Below are 21,439 nucleotides of genomic sequence, written 5' to 3' on the forward strand. Positions count from 1 at the left end.
CAAAGAATTCTAGCAAATTTGACAAACATGACTTCCCCTTCATAAATCCATGCTGGCTCTGCCTGACCGAATTTTGATTTTCCAAATGTCCTGCTACTGCTTCTTTAATAATGGACTCCAACATTTTCCCAACCACAGATGTTAGGCTAACTGGTCTATAGTTTCCTGCTTTTTGTCTGCCTCCTTTTTTAAATAGGGAAGTTACATTTGCAGTTTTCCAATCTGCTGGGACCTCCCCAGAATCCAGGACCAATGCATCCACTAGCCCTGCTGCTACTTCTCTTAAGATCCAAGGATGCAAACCATCAGGTCCAGGGGATTTATCCACCTTTAGTCCCAGTATCTTACTGAGTACCATCTCCTTAGTGATTGTGATTGTGTTACGTTCCTCCCCCCCCCATAGACCCTTGACTATCCATTGCTGGAATATTATTAATGTCCTCTACCGTAAAGACTGATACAAAATATTTATTCACTGTTTCTGCTATCTCCATGTTCCCATTACTAATTCCGCGGTCTCATCCTCCAAGGGACCAACATTTACTCTAGCCACTCTTTTCCCTTTTATAAACCTTTAGAAACTCTTGTTCTCTGTTTTTATATTTTGTGCTAGTTAGGACTTGGTGCGAGTTAGGACACGGGCTGCCGAGTTTTGGATGACTGCAAGTTTACGTAGGGTAGAATGTGGGAGGCCAGTCAGGAATGCATAGGAGTAATCAAGTCTAGAGGTAACAAAGGCATGGATGAGGGTTTCAGCAGCAGATGAGCTGAGGCAGGGGCGATGACGGGCAATGTTACGGAGGCGGAAATAGGTTTTAGTTATGCCGTGGATATGTGGCCGAAAGCTCATTTCAGGGTCAAATATGACACCTAGATTGCAAACAGTCTGGTTCAGCCTCAGACAGATACTAGGGAGAGGGATGGAGTTGGTTAGTGAACACAGTTTGTGGCGCGGACCAAAGATAATGGCTTCAGTCTTCCCAATATTTAATTGAAGAAAATTTCTGCTCATCCAGTACTGGATGTCAGACAAGCAGTCTGACAATTTAAAGGCCATGGGGGGTTGGGGGGGGGGGTGCAGTTGAGTGAAGTGGTGGTGAGGTAGAGCTGGGTGTCATAGAAACATAGAAATTTACAACGCAGAAGTGGCCATTTTGGCCCATCGTGTTCATGCCGGCCGACAAAGAGCCGCATGGCCCTTGGTCAGCAGCCCTAAAGGTTACATATAAATCTATGAACAATGACGGAAAGGCAAAAAAGCACTCAGCCCAACCAGTCCGCCTCACACAACTGCGACACCCCTTATACTGAAACATTCTACACTCCACCCCAGCCGGAGCCATGTGATCTCCTGGGAGAGGCAAAAACCAGATAAAAATCCAGGCCAATTTAGGGAGAAAAAATCTGGGAAAATTCCTTTCCGACCCATTCAGGCGATTGAATCTAGACCAGGAGATCACCCTGGCCGTATTCTATTCCCTGCAGTACTTACCATTATATCTGCGCCGTCCAACAAAAGGACATCTAGTCTAATCCCAATTACTAGCTCTAGGTCCGTAACCCTGCAGGTTACTGCACTTTAAGTGCCCATCCAACCAACTCTTAAAAGTGGTGAAGGTTTCTGCGTTCACCACTCTTCGAGGCAAAGAGTTCCAGATCCCCACAACCCTCTGCGTAAAGAAGCCCCCCCCCTCAAATCCCCTCTAAAACTTCCACCAACCACCTTAAAACTATGCCCCCTCGTAATAGACCCCTCCACCAATGGAAATAGACCCTTACTATCCACTATGTCCAGGCCCCTCAATATTTTGCACACCTCAATGAGGTCTCCTCTCAACCTCCTCTGTTCCAATGAGAACAAACCCAGCCTCTCCAATCTGTCCTCATAACTAAGATTCTCCATTCCAGGCAGCATCCTAGTAAATCTCCTCTGCACCTTCTCTAGTGCAATCACGTCCTTCCTATAATACGGCGACCAGAACTGCACGCAGTACTCCAGCTGTGGCCTAACCAAAGTATTATACAATTTAAGCATACAGTTTAACCCTGCTCTTATATTCTATGCCTCGGCTAATAAAGGCAAGCATTCTGTATGCCTTCTTAACCACCGTATCCACATGGCCTGACACTTTCAGGAATGTGTGGACAAACACTCCAAGTTCCCTTTGTTCATCTACACTATTAAGTGGCCTACCGCTTAATGTGTATACCCTTTCCTTATTAGTCCTCCCAAAGTGCATCACCTCACACTTTTCTAAATTAAATTCCATTTGCCACTGCTTTCCCACCTGACACTAAGCTGGGTGGTGGTGTGAGCTGTGAGGAGGATGCTAAGAGGCTGCAGGGTGACTTGGACAGGTTAGGTGACTGGCAAATGCATGGCAGATGCAGTATAATGTGGATAAATGTGAGGTTATCCACTTTGATGGCAAAAACAGGAAGACAGAATATTATCTGAATGGTGACAGATTAGGAAAAGGGGAGGTGCAATGAGACCTGGGTGTCATGGTACATCAGTCATTGAAGGTTGGCATGCAAATGGCATGTTGGCCTTCATAGCTAGAGGATTTGAGCATAGGAGCAGGGAGGTCTTACTGCAGTTGTACAGAGCCTTGGTGAGGCCACACCTAGAATATTGTGTTCAGTTTTGGTCTCCTAATCTGAGGAAGGACGTTCTTGCTATTGAGGAGTACAGCGAAGGTTAACTAGACTGATTCCCGGGATGGCAGGACTGACATATGAGGAGAGACTGGATCAACTGGGCTTGTATCCACTGGAGTTCAGAAGAATGAGAGGGAATCTCATAGAAACATATAAAATTCTGACGGGATTGGACAGGTTAGAGGCAGGAAGAATGTTCCCATTGCTGGGGAGTTCCAGAACCAGGGGTCATAGTCTAAGAATAGGGGTAAGTTATTTAGGACCGAGATGAGGAGAAACTTCTTCATTCAGAGAGTGGTTAACCTGTGGAATTCTCTACCGCAGAACGTTGTTGAGGCCAGTTTGTTAGATATATTCAAAAGGGAGTTAGATATGGCCCTTACAGCCAAAGGGATCAAGGGGTATGGAGAAAAAGCAGGAAAAGGGTACTGAGGTTGAGTGATCAGCCATGATCTAATCGAATGGCCTGCTCCTGCACCTAATTTCTATGTTTCTATGATACCCTCCTGCACCCCATGACTTTCCTCTTCATTATCAACCATACTGCCAATTTTAGTGTCATCTGCAAACTTCTTAATTATATCCCTATATTCAAATCTAAATCGTTGATATATACCACAAAAAGCAAGGGACCCAGTACTGAGCCCTGCGTAACCCCACTGGAAACATCCTTCCAGTCACAAAAACATCCATCAATCATTACCCTTTGCTTCCTACCTCTAAGCCAATTTTGGATCCAACTTGCCACTTCGCCCTGGATCCCATAGGCTTTAACCTTCATGACCAGTCTACCATATGGGACCTTATCAAAAGCCTTGCTAAAGTCCATATATACTACATTGTACGCACTACCCTCATCGACCCTCTTGGTTACCTCCTCAAAAATTTCAATAAGGTTAGTCAAACACGATCTTTCCTTGACAAATCCGTGCTGACTGTCCCTAATTAATCCTTGCCTTTCCAAATGCAGATTTATCCTGTCTTTCAGGATTTTTTCCAATAATTTTCCCACCACTGAGGTTAGGCTGACAGGCCTGTAATTACTTGGCCTATCGCTTTTTCCCTTCTTAAACAAGAGTACTATATTAGCAGTCTTCCAATCCTACGGCACCATGCCCAGATCCAAAGACGACTGGAAAATGATGGTCAAGGCCTCTACTATTTCCTCTTTTACTTCGCTCAACAGCCTGGGATGCATTTCATCCAGGCCTGGGGACTTATCTACTTTAAAAGCTGTTAAACCCCTTAATATTTCCTTTCTCACTATATTTATTTCATCCAGAATATCACACTCCTCCTCGATAGCAATATCTGCATTACCCCTTTCCTTTGTGAAAACAAATGCACAATATTCGTTAAGAACCCTACCAACATCTTCCGCCTCCACACAAAGATTACCCTCATGATCTCCAATAGGCCCTACTCTTTCTTTAGTTACCCTCTTACTCTTAATATATTTATAGAACATCTTAGGCTTTTCCTTAATTTTACTGGCCAAGAATTTCTCGTGCTCTCTCTTAGCATTCCTAACATCCATTTTAATTTTGCCTCTTAACTTTCTATATTCCTCTAAAAATTCTGAAGTATTTAGCCGTTGGTATATGACATAAGAGTCCCTTTTTTTTCTTAATCCTCCCCTGTATGTCCCTAGACATCCAGGGGGCTCTAGAATTATTTTTCCCAGCATTTTTTTCAATAAAGGCACATGTTTGGCCTGAGCCTTCCGGATCTCCTCCTTGAATGCCTCCCACTGTTCCGACACTGATTTACCCACAAGTAGCTGTTTCCAGTCCACTGTGGCCAAAACACTCCTTAACTTAGCAAAATTAGCTTTTCCCCAATTCGAAACTTTTATTCCAGGCCTATTCTTGTCCTTATCCATAACCAACTTGAATCTGACTGAATTATGGTCACTGGCACCCAAGTGCTCTCCCACTAATACCCCTTCAACCTGCCCAGCTTCATTCCCGAAAACTAAATTCAAGACCGCCCCCTCTCGTGTTGGGCTTGCTACATACTGACTAAAAAAGTTCTCTTGAATGCATTTCAAGAATTCCGCACCCTCTATACACTTCACACTAAATTTGTCCCAATCAATATTTGGATAGTTAAAATCCTCTACTCTTACTACCCTATGGTTTTTAGACTTCACAGCAATTTGCCTACATATTTGCTCCTCTATCTCCCTCCCATTGTTTGGGGGTCTATAATACACGCCCAGCAGTGTGATCACCCCTTTTTTATTTTTCAATTCGACCCATATGGCCTCATTTGATGATCCCTCGAACATATCATCCCTCCTCATCGCTGTAATAGTTTCTTTAATCAGTACCGCAACCCCCTCCCCCCACTTTTTGCCTTCCTCTCTATCTTGTCTAAAAATCCTGTAGCCAGGAATATTGATCTGCCGAACCTGCCCCTCTTTCAGCTATGTTTCTGTAATGGCTATAATGTCATACCCACAAGTGTCTACCTGTGCTCTTAGCTCAATCCACCTTGTTCGCAATACTCCTTGCATTAAAGGATGTACCATTCAGCACAGGAAGACCTCCTTGCTTACTACATACTAAGACCTGTTTCCTCTATCTTACAGATTCACTTTCTAGATTCTTGCTATCCCAATTTCTGCTTTACTTCCTTCCCTTTTGAATTCGTTCTCAGGTTCCCATCCCCCTGCCAAGCTAGTTTAAACTCTCCCCAACAGCACTAGCAAAACTCCCTGCGAGGATATTGGTCCCGGCGCTGTTGAGGTGCAACCCCAGTTTGTACAGGTCCCATCTCCCCCAGAGGCGGTCCCAATGCCTCAAGAATTTAAAGCCCTCCCTCCTATACCAACTTTCCAGCCACGTGGTCATCCTCTCTATCCTTCTGTTCTTATACTCAGTAGCACGTGGCACCGGTAGTAACCTGGAGATTACTACCTTTGAGGTCCTACCCTTTCATTTTCTTCCTAGCTCCCTGAATTCTTCCTGTAGGACCTCATCCCTCATTTTACCTATGTCGTTGGTCCCGATATGGACCATGACCTCTAGCTGTTTACCCTCCCCCACAGGATGCCCTGTGTCTGCTCTGTGACATCCTTGACCCTGGCACCAGGGAGGCACAAAACCATTCAGGAGACACGTCTACGGCCGCAGAAACGCCTGTCTGTTCCCCTAACTATAGAATCCCCTATCACAAGGCTCTTTTGTTCTTCATCCCTCCCCCCTGTGCAGCTGAGCCACCCGTGGTGCCTTGGAATTGGCTCTGGCTGCACTCCCCAGAGGCACCATCGTCCTTATCGATACTCAGAAATGAATATCGGTTTGAAAGCGAGATAGACTAATGGGGCGACTCCTGCACTACCTGCCTAGCACACTTACTACATCTGGTGGTCACTCACGTCCCCTCTGCCTGCACGCCTTTAAGCTGCGGGGTGACCACCTCCTGAAACCTGCTATCCACGTAGCTCTCAACCTCTCAGCCTCGCGGATACATCGTATTGACTCTACCCGCTGCTCCAGCTCCAAAACGTGGAGCTCGAGCAGTTGAAGCTGGAGACATCTCCTGCACACGTGGTTGACTAGGCTGAGTGAAGTGTCCAGGACTTCCCACATGCCGCAGGATGTGCACTCCATGGGGCTGCCTGCACTGCCATCCCTCTAATTAGCCTTATCTAGCTTAAAATCTACTTAAAAAGAAATAGAGAAAAGAGAGCTACATACCAACTCACCTCACCGACCTCTGCAGCCTCCTGAACTCACCGAACTCTGGCCTCCCGACCTCTCGGACTCCGAACTTCCGACCTACTTCAAAAGAAATAGAGAAAAGTGAGCTACTTACCAACTCACCTCACCGACCTCCGAGGCCTCCGAACTCCCGACTCGCCAACCTCACAGGGCCTACCGACTCGCCGACCTCTGCGACCTAACAAACTCACCGCCTTCCCGAACTCGGACTCCCTGGAACTCGGACTCTCCCGAACTTGGACTCTCCCGCTCTCCGACTTTCCCGGAACTCGGACATCAGTGTCATCAGTGTACATGTGGAAACTGACGCTGTGTTTTCGGATGATGTCGCCAAGGGGCAGTAAATAGATGAGAAATAGGAGGGGGCCAAGGATAGATCCTTGGGGGACACCAGAGGTAACGATGCAGGAGTGGAAAGAGAAGCCATTGCAGGTGATTTTCTGGCTACGATTAAATTGATAAGAATGGAACTAGGCGAGTGCTGTCCCACTGTCATGTATGTATGCTTGGGTTTACTAGCCACCAGGTAGTGCCACTGTTGGAGGTTATTGGGCTGTGCGCACGTGTGTGCGACCCCAGGTATAAAAGGCCAGCCATCTTTTAATATACTCACTTGAGCCCTAATAAAGTTGAGCCAGGTTTGTACCTGTTCGGAGTTTACAGTATTCAATCTATTGAGTTATTGCATAAACAACATTTGGCGACGAGGTAACAAGAACCTTCGCATGCAAAAATGAGCACAATTGGAATTCTGGAGTGATTCGTGGAGGGAGAGCATTGCCAGACTTCGTAGCCCACTTGAACCAGTATTTCGTGGCAACTAAATGGAGAAAGAGGCAGATGCAGTTCGGCGCTGGGCGGTCCTCCTCATGGTTTGCGGTCCGAAAATCTATGGACTCAGAAAGAATATCCTCTCGCCCTTAAGTCCAACGGACAAGGACTATGAAACATTGTGTGCTCTGGTACGTGACCATCTCAAACCAGATGAAGGCATCATCATCTTAAGATATTGATTCTATACGCACGTTTGTTCTGAGGGCCAGGATGTATCGGAATTCATTGCCGACCTAAGACGTCTAGCTGGACCGTGTAAGTTCGAAACTGCGTTGGCAAATATGCTGGGGACTTCTTTGTAATCGGCATCAACCATGAGGTGATCCTGTGTAATCTACTGGCGGCGGAGACACTGGATTTGAGCAAGGCCATCACGATTGCCCAATGACGCTGGACAAAAGCTTAAAGCAGATATCATTGAGAAATCGGAACTCGGCAAGTACTGTAAACAAGATATTATCGTCGTTTGGCAGAGCTGCATATGGCAGAGCCTACCCGACTGTGTACGCAAAACCTGTGGCTGCTCAAAGTCCGCCAACGGGAATAAATCCGATATCACTGTGTTGGCGTTGTGGGGGAAATCATCGGCATGATCAGTGTTGGTTTAAACAGTATATTTATAAAGACTGTTCGAGAGTGGGGCATCTCCAGCACATATGTCCGCAACCGAGCAAACGTGCTGCGACACACTACGTGGAGGATGATGGCCAGTCTAGTGCGGATCCGGACATGCAATCCGAGATACCAGAGGAGGAAGTGTATGGACTGTATTCGTTCCTAACAAAGAGCCAACCAATAATGATTACTGTAAAACTTAATGGTGTACCGGTATTGATGGAATTGGACACGGGTGCGAGTCAATCAATAATGAGCCAGAGGACATTCAACAGGCTGTGGGATACTAAGGCTGTGAGGCCTAAGCTGAGTCCAGTCAATGCCAAGTTGCGTACGTACACTAAAGAACTCATAATGGTGATTGGCAGTGTAGTAATCAAGGTGTCGTATGATGGTGCGGTTCACGTTTTACTGTTGTGGATTGTTCCAGGCAATGGTCAAACGCTGTTCGGCAGGAACTGGTTCGAAAAAATCAATGGAACTGGAACAAGATCAAAGCATTGTCGTCGGAGGAGGATACTCTATGTGCCCAAGTGCTGAGCAAGTTCCCCTCACTGCTTGAACCAGGCATCGGCAATTTCACGGGAGCCAAGGTGCAGATCCACGTGGACTCGGATGCAAGATCCGTCCATCATAAAGCTCAGGCAGTTCCGTACATGATGAGGGAGAAAGTCAAAATCAAACTGGACAGACTCCATCATGAAGGGATCATATCACCGGTCGAATTTAACGAATGGGCCAGCCCCATTGTTCCCGTGTTGAAAAGTGATGGCACTGTCAGGATTTGTGGAGACTACAAGGTTACGATTAACCGAGTTTCGAAACAGGATCAGTACCCGTTACGGAAGGCTGATGACCTGTTTGCAACGCTAGCTGGGGGGAAGTCGTTCACAAAACTGGATCTGACGTCGGCCTACATGACACAGGAGCTGATCAACATTTCGAAGAAACTTATGTGCATCAACACTCAAAGGACTGTTTATCTACAACAGGTGCCCTTTTGGAATTCGCTCGGCTGCAGCCATATTTCAGAGGAACATGGAGAGTGTACTGAATTCCGTCCCCAGAACTGTCGTGTTCCAAGATGACATACTGGTCACAGGTTGTGATTCCGCCGAACATCTGAACAACCTGGAAGAGATTCTACATCATCTGGACAAAGTGGGGCTCAGACTGAAACGATCAAAGTGTGTCTTCATGGCACTGGAAGTCGAATTCCTGGGGGGAAAATTGCTGCTGACGGTATCAGGCCTAAGGATTCGAAAACCAAGGCCATCAAAAATGCAGCAAAGCCTCAGAATGTGACGGAGCTGTATTCGTTCCTTGGTCTACTGAAATACTTCTGTAATTTCTTGCCTAGATTGAGCACCTTATTAGAGCCACTGCACATGCTGCTAAGAAAAGGCGACAACTGGGTTTGGGGTGCGTCTCAAGATAGAGCTTTTCAGAAAGTTACTAATCTGCTTTTCTCTAACAAGGTGCTGGTACATTATTGTTATGTCTTGAATAAAGAATCTGACCAGATACTGTAAGCTCAAAGTAATGTGTGACCATAGTCCTTTATTACAGGTCTCCAGAGTGCCTCTCCAGCCTGTGAGGCCTCCTTATGTACAGATGCTTCCAAGAGATTGTGGGATCCCTTGGGACTCCAGGGGATGAGCCCTCTGGTGGTTAGACAAGGCATTTACAGGTTTACATATATAACAACACTCCCCTCCCCGCCCCCCGCCCCCCGCAAAGTCAATAGTGTAACTATTTACAATGTGAGTCGATCTGGGGCCTTCCTTTCCCTGGTTGATCGTCTCGGTGCAAATGTTGGTTTTGGTGAGTCGCTTGTTGTGCCCTCACTGGGCTGCTGTACAACTGGCCTTGCAAGGCTGCTGGGTGTGATGAGTCCTGCTGGGCTGTTGCAGGTGATGGGTTCTGCTTCGTGGTCAATCACTGGGTTGGTGTGTACGTGTGTGTTTGGGAGGTCGAAAAAGGTAGAGTCTATTGTGGGTTGTTCTGGATCGTCCATGAATCTGAGTTTGGTTTGGTCCAAGTATTTTCTGCAGGTGAGTCCATTTGAAAGTTTGACCAGAAACACCCTACTCCACTCTTTGGCCACGACAGTGCCGGAAAGCCACTTGGGACCATGTCCATAGTTCAACACAAATATAGGATCATTAATCTCGATTTCGCATGACACATTTGCGCGATCATGATATGTATTCTGTTGAAGCCGCCTGCTCGCTGCCTGTTCGTGTCGATCAGGATGGACTAACGAGAGCCTTTTCTTACGTGCCCTTTTCATGAGCAGTTCAGCGGGGGGAACCCCAGTGAGCGAGTGGGGTCTTGTGCGGTAACTAAGCAGGACTCTGGATAGGCGAGTCTGCAGTGAGCCTTCAGTTACCCTCTTCAAGCTCTGCTTGATTGTTTGCACTGCTCGCTCTGCCTGACCATTGGACGCTGGTTTAAACGGGACAGATGTGACATGTTTGATCCCATTGCGGGTCATGAACTCTTTGAACTCAGCACTGGTGAAGCACGGGCCATTGTCATTCACAAGGACATCAGGCAGGCCGTGTGTGGCAAACATGGTCGCAGGCTTTCAATGGTGGCAGCGGACATGCTTGCCGACATTATCTCACGTTCAATCAATTTGGAGTATGCATCTACAACCACAAGCAACATTTTTCCCAAGAATGGGCCTGCATAGTCGACATGGACCCTGGACCACGGTTTGGAGGGCCAGGACCATAAACTTAGTGGCGCCTCCCTGGGTGCATTGCTTAACTGTGAACATGTGTTACATTTGTGCACGCAGGATTCTATGTCTGCATCGATACTGGGCCACCACACGTGGGATCTGACTATCGCTTTCATCATTACAATACCTGGGTGGGTACTGTGGAGGTCACTAATGAAAGTGTCCCTGCCCTTTCTTGGCACCACTACCTGATAACCCCATAGGAGGCAGTCTGCCTGTATGGACGTTTCATCTATGCACCGCTGGTACAGTTTTATTTCTTCCTGCATCTCTAACGGGACACAAGACCAACTCCGGTGGAGCACACAGTTTTTCACTAAGGACAGTAAGGGGTCCTGGCTCGTCCAGGTTCTAATCTGTCGGGCGGTAACAGGTGATTGCTCACTCTCGACTGTTTCCATTACCATAACTAAATCTGCGGGTGTGCCATCTCCAACCCGGTGGTGGGCAATGGCAGCCTCCTGAGAGCATCGGCACAGTTTTCTGTGCCTGGCCTGTGGCAGATGGCGATGCGGGCCGATGCATTCGTATTTATCCCCTTACTTTCTGAAAAGAGAGATATAAATAGCTTATGGTTGGTTTCCAATTCAAATTTTAGCCCACACAGATATTGATGCATTTTCTTTACCCCATAAACACACGCTAACACTTCTTTTTCGATCATGCTATAGGTCCTCTCAACCTTAGACAGACTTCTGGATGCATAAGCAACCGGTTGCAATTTCCCAGATTCATTAGCTTGTTGCAATATACACCCGACACCGTATGACGATGCATCACATACTAGTACCAAACATTTACATGGATCATGCAACACAAGCAATTTGTTTGAGCATAACAGTTTCCTAGCTTTCTCAAAGGCATTTTCTTGGCTTTTACCCCATACCCATTCATCTCCTTTACGCAGTAAAGAGTGCAGCGGTTCTAACAATGAGCTAAGACCCGGTAAAAAGTTACCAAAGTAGTTCAGGAGTCCGAGAAACGACTGCAGCTCTGTCACGTTCTGTGATCTCGGTGCGTTCTTGATTGACTCCGTCTTCGAATCGGTGGGCCTGATGCCGTCCGCCGCGATTCTTCTCCCCAGGAACTCTACTTCAGGCACCAGGAAAACGCACTTCGAGCGTTTTAACCTGAGCCCCACACGATTAAGCCGACTAAGAACTTCCTCCAGGTTCTGCAGGTGCTCGACGGTGTCCCGACCTGTAACCAAGATGTCGTCCTGGAAGACCAAGGTGTGCGGGATCGACTTCAGCAAGCTTTCCATGTTCCTCTGGAATATCGCCACAGCTGATCGAATCCCAAATGGGCATCTGTTGTAAATGAAGAGATCTTTGTGCATGTTGATGCAGGTGAGGCCCTTCGATGATTCCTCCAGCTCCTGCGTCATGTAAGTCGAGGTCAAATCCAGCCTCATGAACGTTTTCCTTCCCGCCAGTGTCACAAATAGGTCATCTGTCTTTGATAGCAGATATTGATCCTGCAGTGAGAAATGATTAATAGTTACTTTGTAATCACCACAGATTCTTACAGTGCCGTCTCCCTTGAGGACTGGGACAATCGGACTGGCCCACTCGTTGAATTCGATCGGTGAAATGATGCCCTCTCATTGCAGCCTGTCCAGCTCAATCTCCACCCTCTCTCTCATCATGTACGGTACCGCTCTCACCTTGTGATGGATGGGTTGTGCCCGCGGAATCAAGTAGATCTGCACTTTTGCTCCTTGGACTTTCCGATGCCCGGTTCGAACAGCAGAGGGAACTTGTTTCGGACCTGGGCACATGAAGTGTCGTCGACGGACGAGAGCGCTCGGACGTCGTCCCAGTTCCAGCGTATCTTTACCAGCCAGCTCCTGCCGAACAGCGTGAGGCCATTGCCCGGTACCACCCAGAATGGTACCTTGTGCACCACTCCATCGTAGGAGACCTTTACTGTAGCACTGCCGATTACGGGAATCAGTTCCTTTGTATACGTTCTCAGTTTAGTACGAATGGGAGTCAGGACTGGCCCTGAGGCCTTGCTGCACCACAATTTATCAAAAGTCTTTTTGCTCATTATGGACTAGCTCGCGCCTGTGTCCAGCTCCATTGACACCGGGACTCCATTTAATTCAACCTTCAGCATTATCGGGAGACACTTTCTGGTAAATGTGTGCACCCCATATACCTCTGCCTCTACCTCTGCCTCAGTCTGAGGCTCTGGTTCATCGTGATCCACCGTGGATCTGTCCTCCTCTGCAACATGGTGGCTTGCAGGATTAGCAGTGTTTGTAGCTCGCCTGCACATATGTTGGAGATGTCCCATTGTTCCACAGCCCTTGCAAACGTATCCTTTGAAGCGGCATGAATAGAAACGATGATCACCTCCGCAGTGCCAACAAGGTGTTAATGGCCTTGCATTCACCACCCTTGATGGTGGACTCTGAGACATCTGTGGACGTGCAGCTGCAGGCATGTGAGTCCTGCCCTGTATGTTACGATTCGAAAACAACGTTACTTTGTTTACAGTACTTGCAGCAGCACTCATGTGCTGAAAGATTTGTTTGGTATTGTCACTGGTGGCGATGAACGCATGGGCTATCGCTATGGCTTTACTCAACGTTGGGGTCGCTACAGTCAAAAGTTTGCGAAGTATTACTTCATGGCCAATGCCAAGTAGAAACAATCCCTGAGCATGTGCTCCAAATGTCCTTCAAATTCGCAGTGTCCTGCAAGGCGCCTTAGCTCAGCGACGTAGCTCGCCACTTCCTGGCTTTCAGACCTCGCCATCAGAATGCTTTCCTTCAGGTTTAGATTCTCCCAGACCAGTGTGCACAACTCATCGTACGACTTCTCTGTGGGTTTTGCTGGAGCGAGCAGATTTTTCATGAGGCCATACGTTGGTGCCCTGCAAACAGTGAGGAGGATCGCCCTTCGTTTGGCAGCATTTGCTTCTTCTTCCAGCTCGATGGCCACAAAGTATTGGTCGAGTCACTCCACGAAGGTTTCTCAATCATCTCCCTCTGCAAATTTCTCCAGGATGCCCATGGTTCTCTGCATTATTGCGGTGGGGTTCGTCATCTGTATCTCGTCGGCAGTTGTTATGTATTGAATAAAGAATCTGACCAGATACTGTAAGCTGAAAGTAATGTATCACCGTAGTCCTTTATTGCAGGTCTCCAGAGTGCCTCTCCAGCCTGTGAGGCCTCCTTATGTACAGGTGCTCCCAAGGGATTGTGGGATCTCTTGGGACTCCAGGGGATGAGCCCTCTGGTGGTTAAACAAGGTATTTACAGGTTTAAATATATAACAATTATGATCCATGTAAGCGTCTAGTATTGGCCTGTAATGCATCATCATATGGAGTTGGTTGCATGCTCCAACAAGCTAATGAGTCGGGCAAATTACAACTTGTTGCATATGCTTCAAAAAGATTGTCAAAGGCGGGAAGAGCCTACAACATGGTAGAGAAAGAAGCACTAGCCTGTGTGTATGGGGTTAAAAAGATGTATCAGTACCTGTTTGGTCTTCGGTTTGAACTGGAAACAAATCACAAGCCACTCATTTCATTATTTTCGGAAAACAAAGGTATCAATACCAATGCATCGTCCCGCATCCAGAGATGGGTGCTGACATTATCTGCCTATGATTATATCACTCGCCATAGACCTGGCACTGAGAATTGTGCCGATGCATTGAGCTACCTGCCGTTGCCCACACCGGAGGTGGAAACTCCACAACCGGCAGACCTACTGTTAGTCATGCTTTTAAAGTGAAAGAACCCCTGTCACGGCCCAACAAGTTAAGACCTGGATCAGCCAGGACCCGATATTATCGGTTGTGAAACGTTGAATCCTTAGTAGTAATTGGTCTGCCATACCCAAGCAAATGTGTGAGGAGACCAAACTCTGCATCCGTCGCAAAGATGAACTATCCATTCAATCAGATTGTACACTGTGGGGTAATCGTGTTGTTATGCCCAAGAAAGGCGGAGAGAAATTTGTGCATCATCTACATAGCATGCATCCCGGTATTGTCATGATGAATGCCATTGCCAGGTCTCATGTATGGTGCCCTGGAATTGACTCTGATCTGGAATCATGTGTGCATCAGTGCAATACTTGCATGCAGCTTAGTAAAGCACCAGCGGAATCGCCGCTGAGTCTGTGGTCGTGGCCATCTAAATCATGGTCCAGGATCCACATCGACTTTGCAGGTCCCTTTCTGGGAAAGATGTTCTTAGTCGTGGTGGATGCTTATTCCAAGTGAATAGAGTGTACAATCATGTTATCCAGCATATCCACAGCTACCATTGAGATCCTTCGTGTCATGTTTGCTACGCATGGTCTGCCTGACATCGTTGTAAGTGACAACGGATCTTGCTTCATCAGTATGGAGTTTCAAGAGTTCATGAAACTCAATGGTATCAAACATGTGAGGTCAGCACCATTCAAACCCGCATCCAATGGACAAGCAGAGCGTGCGGTCCAAACCATCAAGAAGAGTATGAAACGTGTAACTCAAGGTTCACTGCAAACTCGCTTGTCACGCATATTGCTTAGTTACAGGACAAGACCCCTTATGCTTACCGGGGTCTCCTTTGCTGAAATATTGACGAAGAGAGGTCTCAAGACCAGGCTCTCTCTTGTCCACCCTGACTTGAATAATTGTGTCGAATACAGATGTCAAAGTCAGCAAGGGTATCATGATCGCACTACTGTGTCATGCGACATTTTTAGCAATGATCCCGTGTATGTACTGAATTATGGTCAAGGTCCCAAATTGATCGCTGGTGCTGTTATGGCCAAGGAGGGTAACAGAGTGTTTATCGTTAAGTTCAAGAATGGGCAAACATGTAGGAAATATGTTGATCAGATAAAGCTGCGGCACACGGATGAACCGGAACAGTCTGAGGAAGACACAATCAGTGACCAACCAACCTACCCTCAGTCATCAGAAGAGTCTGCTGTCATCAATGAATCTGGACTTTCAATCCTTAACATGGTCATTGCCACTCCCATCAGATCGGCTACCCAGCCCCCAGTCATAACAGACTCAGAACGCTCGCCCAAGGCTGGAGTTGAACTGAGACGATCAACTCGGGAGCGGAAAGCCCCGGACCGTCTCAATTTGTAAAAAGACTGTTACTAATATCTTAAAGAGGATATTGTCATGTATGTATGCTTGGGTTTACTAGCCACCAGGTGGCGCCACTGTCGGAGGTCATTGGGATGTACGCACGTGTGTGCGGCCCAGGTATAAAAGGCCAACCATCATGTAATGCAATCACTTTGGGCCCTAATAAAGTAGTTTACAGTTTTCAGTCTATTGAGTTATTGCATACACAACACCCACCCAGCTGGACGATGGTGGAGAGGCTTTGGAGGAGGATGAAGTGGTCAACCGTGTCAAAGGCTACAGACGGGTCGAGAAGGATGAGAAGGGATAGTTTACCTTTGTCACAGTCGCAAAGGATGCCATTTGAGACTTTGATGAGAACCATTTCGGTACTGTGGCAGGGGCGGAAATCGGATTAGAGGGATTCAAACATGGAGTTCAAATATATTGTTTTTGGCCCTGTACTCTCGCCACCAATTTCATTGCCCTCCTCAGCTTACTGTCTCAGGTGAACCATACTGCTTTCAATTTTAGTGTCCTCTTGAACCCCGAGCTGAGCTTGCAATTCCATATCCTCGGAATCATAAAGGCCGCCTACTTCCACCTCTGTAACATCGCCCGCCTCTGCCCCTACATCAGTCCATCTCATGCTGAAACGCTCAGCCCTGCCTTTGTCACATCCAGACCCAACTATTCCAATCACCCATTCTCCATAACTTCAGCTTATCTAAAACTCTGCTGCCCATGACTTATCCTGCATCAAGTGAAATCACCCATCACAACTGTGCTTGCGAATTTACATTGGTTCCTAGTCCACTAACGCCTCCAATTTAAAATTTTCACCCTCGTGTTTAAATCTCTTCATGATTTCACCCATCGCTAGTCCTACAAGCCTCCCACCCATCCCCGCAAATCTTTGTTCCTCCAATTCTGGCCTCTTGTGCAACTCCTCCCCACTTCACTCCAACATCGGTTAGCCATTAAGATCCCATGATTTAGAATTCCTCCTTTAAATCCTCCTCCTCCCTCTCCTCCTTTAAGACCCTCCTCAGAACCCATCTCTTCAACCAAGCTTTTGGTCATTCCTTTTTTGGCTCAGGGTCCATTTTTATCTGATCACGCCTCTGTGAAGTGCCTTGGGACATCTTTCTACATTAAAGGCACTATATAAATGTAAGTTGTTATTGTCCTAACATTATAATGATGCACCTAGTCTGCCTAAAGAGTTAAAGCCTAATCAGTTGACATATATTCTAACAGAATGTATAATTTATTTTCCACAGATTCCTCTGAGTTCATGTGTTTCCTCCTCTCATCCCCCTTTTCACTTTGGTGACTGCTTCTCTGAGTTCTTCATGATGAGAAAGGCCTAACAACAACCCATCACTTGTTCCTGTGGCTGTTCATCGGCTGGAGTCTCCTGTTCTGCTCTGAAGATGTCATTAATGGGACTGATCCTGCCCTGCCCCTCAGTGACTCGCATGGATTTGGCCTTTGCCAAAGTCATGGACATAGCTTCTCATATTTTTTTAAAAGAATACAAATAGAATTTTCGCATGTTCTTCTCTTCAAGGTCTACAAGTGCCAGAGCAAAGCATTATCGTGTATTTTTGAATTTGCCCTTCCTTCTCTAATCATGCAGCATTTCTTTTCATTATTCTTTTATTTTGCTGCTCTATTTTTTATTTGTTTGCAATTTCAGTTTATTATTAAGGCTGTCTAAAGGTCTGGAACCTGAAAGCACAATTACATTATTGCGCTCCCTCTAAGCAAGTCAGCATGGTAGATGACTGCATGTAATGTAGCTCAGTCCAGTGGCTCACTGATGCCAAAGTATTTGTTGCAGCGGGATGATGATACTATTGCTGACAAGTTTCTAGCCAGCATGCCAGTTTTGCCAAATGCCTGCCTCTTTCCTTCCCAATCCCCACTCTTCTTAGCCTACCTGCCTGCATACTTTTACATTTGTTCAGTTGATCAAACTCCTCTTGAAAATAACCGAATACATTAACTGGCATTTTTGTATGATGGCCTGTGGTAAATGTGCAATTCAGCATACTTCTGTATTTTATATGAACAGATTTTAAAAAATGCATTTGACCGTGAGCAGGTAACCAGTCCAGTTACACCTGTAACGCAATGATGTGGTAGTGCTCCGTGTGTCAATCTTTAGTTGTACTGCAACAGTTGTTTAAAAAATGCCTGGATTCTGAATTTACAAACCTGCCAGCACCCCAGAGTGCAGTCCACATCAATTTCTGTACAGTTTTGTAGACTTTTCTCTGCAGCTCTTTGGGTGAGTGTCAAACTTCTTTTTTAAAAAATACCTTTTTTCGGTGGGGGGAGGGGGGAGGTGAGGTGAGGTTTGGAATTATGCAAATTGCCATAGGCAATATTGTGAGCTGTCAGAACAAACACCAGAGAAAATTCTGTTCAACAGGGTGACTTTCGCTCTCCAGCGTAAGAAAGCAAATATCTTGCTCAGGTTTATAAGGGCATATTTTTTTCTCCCATTCCACTCACATGTGATGTACTAATATTGCACTGTTTCATAATAATGTAAATTGTGCATGGTTTAGTGATTTTAAAAAACAAAGCTGAATCAAAATTTTGTTTTCAGTAGGCAAAACATTGGCTTAACTCAAGAACGTACTCTGTGAAATGTGACTCAAGTGATATTTTAAGTAGTTTTAGAGCTTGTATTTTAGTGCAAAGTCATCAGAACCCAGAATAATTTACAAAGTATGAATTCAGGAATCTGTGACACAAATGTGTAAAAGATAGGGAAACATTATTACATGGAGCAGTGCAGTACAAATTGTGACGGAATGTCTGACACCAAGATATAAAGTATTTTTGAAATATGAATGAGTAGGATAATAATTACTTGAACGAATTAGCTGGATATTGTGGCTTGCCAGCCTTTGGGATATATTGTTATGACTGATCTGAATGCATCCCAGTACTGGTCCTCTAAGCTCTCTGTGGTAAATGTTATGTAAAGGGGTGTGTAAATTGTCATCACTTAGTGCTGCCATAGCAAGCCATTAATTGAAATATAATTTATCATTCATATGCTGGCAAATAACTTTGCCAGCTAAGTAACTGAAAGGTTGTTTTCGCATATTTTTATAATGCATACAATTTTGTACATGTTCTTCATTCCTGAGTGAAATTGGTTTAGTCCATAATGGCTTATAGTTTCAAAGTGACGTCAGATTAAAATAAAGGTTATCATTTGCTCTTGCAGATCTCTTATACACTGTCCACTAACTGAACTCACTGCATGAATGTTATTTTAGAATCCCATTCAGCAACAGAACTCATTGTCTGTTATAACTGCAGAAAGTAATTCAGTAACAGAATTTTTCGACTCTACTGTAGCAGCTTATTCAGGAACTGAACTCATTAGCGCTATTTTGCAGGAACCTGTTCAGAAGCAAAATTCACGAACACGGATACCACAGAACCCTACATAGCAACCTGAAAATGAAGCAATAGCTGATCAGCAGCATCAGAAAAGCTGGCCAACCAAAAATAGGCCTTATAAAGTTCTGACGATTGGGTGTTACTTGGGATGAGGGTGGCTAACATTTGAGCTGGGACCAGAGGGGGAATGTTAATGAGATACTTTGATTTTGACTTAAGACATTGCTGTATGAAGAGAGGAGTTAGACTTAAAGTGCAACGGGCTGTGGGCTTGTCATAACTTAAGCTGCAGGTATACCCAATATTCCATTGTTTTTATTGTTGGTAAAAACCCTGAAGTACATAAAAGCTTAATTTATTTGATTTCGAAATTACTGAAGGGGAATGTGACTGCTGGAGGCAACAGATTTATGTCCATGGGGAACCTGGGATATCCCCAGAAAATTTTGACTTTCACACTATTTGGTGCTTTTTCTGACATTTTGAAGCCTATTACACCTTTCGAGCCAAAAGAAAACTTCTGGGCTACTGATATTTTAAATGTGAAACATAGAAATATAGAAACATAGAAAATAGGTGCAGGAGTAGGCCATTCGGCCCTTCGAGCCTGCACCACTATTCAATAAGATCATGGCTGATCATTCTCTCAGTGTCCCTTTCCTGCTTTCCTCCATACCCCTTGATCCCCTTAGCCGTAAGGACCATATCGAACTCCCTCTTGAACATATCCAATGAACTGGCATCAACAACTCTCTGCGGCAGGGAATTCCACAGGTTAACAACTCTCTGAGTTAAGAAGTTTCTCCTCATCTCAGTCCTAAATGGCCTACCCCTTATCCTAAGACAGTGTCTACTGGTTCTGGACTTCCCCAACATCGAGAACATTTTACCCGCATCTAACCTGTCCCGTCCCGTCAGAATCTTATATGTTTCTATGAGATCCCCTTTCATCCTTCTAAACTCCAATGTATGAAGGCCCAGTTGATCCAGTCTCTCCTCACATGTCAGTTCTGCCATCCCGGGAATCAGTCTGGTGAACGTTCGCTGCACTCCCTCAATAGCAAGAACGTCCTTCCTCAGAGTAGGAGACCAAAACTGAACACAATATTGCAGGTGAGGCCTCACCAAGGCCCTGTACAACTGCAGTAAGATCTCCCTGCTCCTATACTCAAATCCTCTAGCTATGAAGGCCAACATACCATTTGCCTTCTTCACCAGCTGCTGTACCTATATGCCAACTTTCAATGACTGATGAACCATGACACCCAGATCTCGTTGCACCTCCCCTTTTCCTAATCTGCCGCCATTCAGATAATATTCAGTCTTCGCGTTTTTGCCCCCAAAGTGGATAACCTCACATTTATCCACATTATACTGCATCTGCCATGCATTTGCCCACTCACCCTGCAGCCTCCTAGCATCCCCCTCACAGCTAACACCACCATCCAGTTTAGTGTCATCTGTAAACTTGGAGATATTACACTCAATTCCTTCATCCAAATCATTAATGTATATTGTAAAGAGCTGGGGTTCCAGCACTGAGCCCTGCGGCACTCCACTAGTCACTGCCTGCCATTTTGAAAAGGACCCGTTTATCCCAAACCTCTGCTTCCTGTCTGCCAACCAGTTCTCTATCCACGTCAGTATATTACCCCCAATACCATGTGCTTTGATTTTGCACACCAATCTCTTGTGTGGAACCTTATCAAAAGCCTTTTGAAGGTCCAAATACACTACATCCACTGGTTCTCCCTTGTCCACTCTACTAGTTGTATCCTCAAAAAATTCTAGAAAATTTGTCAAGCATGATTTCCTCTTCATAAATCCATGCTGACTTGGACCGATCCTGTCACTGCTTTTCAAATGCGCTGCTATTTCATTCTTAATAATTGATTCCAACGTTTTCCCCACTACTGATGTCAGGCTTACCGCTCTATAATTATCCACTTTCTCCCTCCCTTTTTAAAAAGTGGTGTTACATTAGCTACCCTCCAGTCCATAGGAACCGATCCAGAGTCGATAGACTTTTAGAAAATGATCACCAATGCATCCACTATTTCTAGGGCCACTTCCTTAAGTACTCTGGGACAACTTTACAGGGTCCAGTAAATCAGACTGCAAATGCGTCATGTTAATTTGTGTACTAACCATAGCCCACCCAAATTGCATAGACATCAATTTAAATGAATGGATTATCAGGTAGGCTCCATGACGGGTGTTTGATTATTTCTATGCAATATTCCTCTATCCACAACACCCAGGTGATGTAGTATGTCCAAGTGCAAGAAGAGGAAAAGCTATCCATTTTTTCCAACATTTTACACTGTTTT

At 45.6% G+C, this 21,439-nt stretch overlaps 1 protein-coding gene across 5 annotated transcripts in view; it reads left to right on the top strand.

Annotated features, from left to right (window-relative positions):
- Positions 1-18,904, top strand: part of cdc42se2 (CDC42 small effector 2) — a 273,328-nt gene extending 254,424 nt beyond the window's left edge. For all 5 annotated transcript variants that reach the window (XM_070859181.1, XM_070858887.1, XM_070859122.1 and 2 more), the window contains exon 5: positions 16,964-18,904. The gene's annotated coding sequence lies outside the window, so the exon portion shown is untranslated. The remainder of the gene's footprint in view (positions 1-16,963) is intronic.
- The last annotated feature ends 2,535 nt before the right edge of the window (positions 18,905-21,439 follow it).

Source organism: Pristiophorus japonicus, chromosome 1, assembly GCF_044704955.1.
Source record: "Pristiophorus japonicus isolate sPriJap1 chromosome 1, sPriJap1.hap1, whole genome shotgun sequence".
Taxonomy (NCBI): domain Eukaryota; kingdom Metazoa; phylum Chordata; class Chondrichthyes; family Pristiophoridae; genus Pristiophorus; species Pristiophorus japonicus.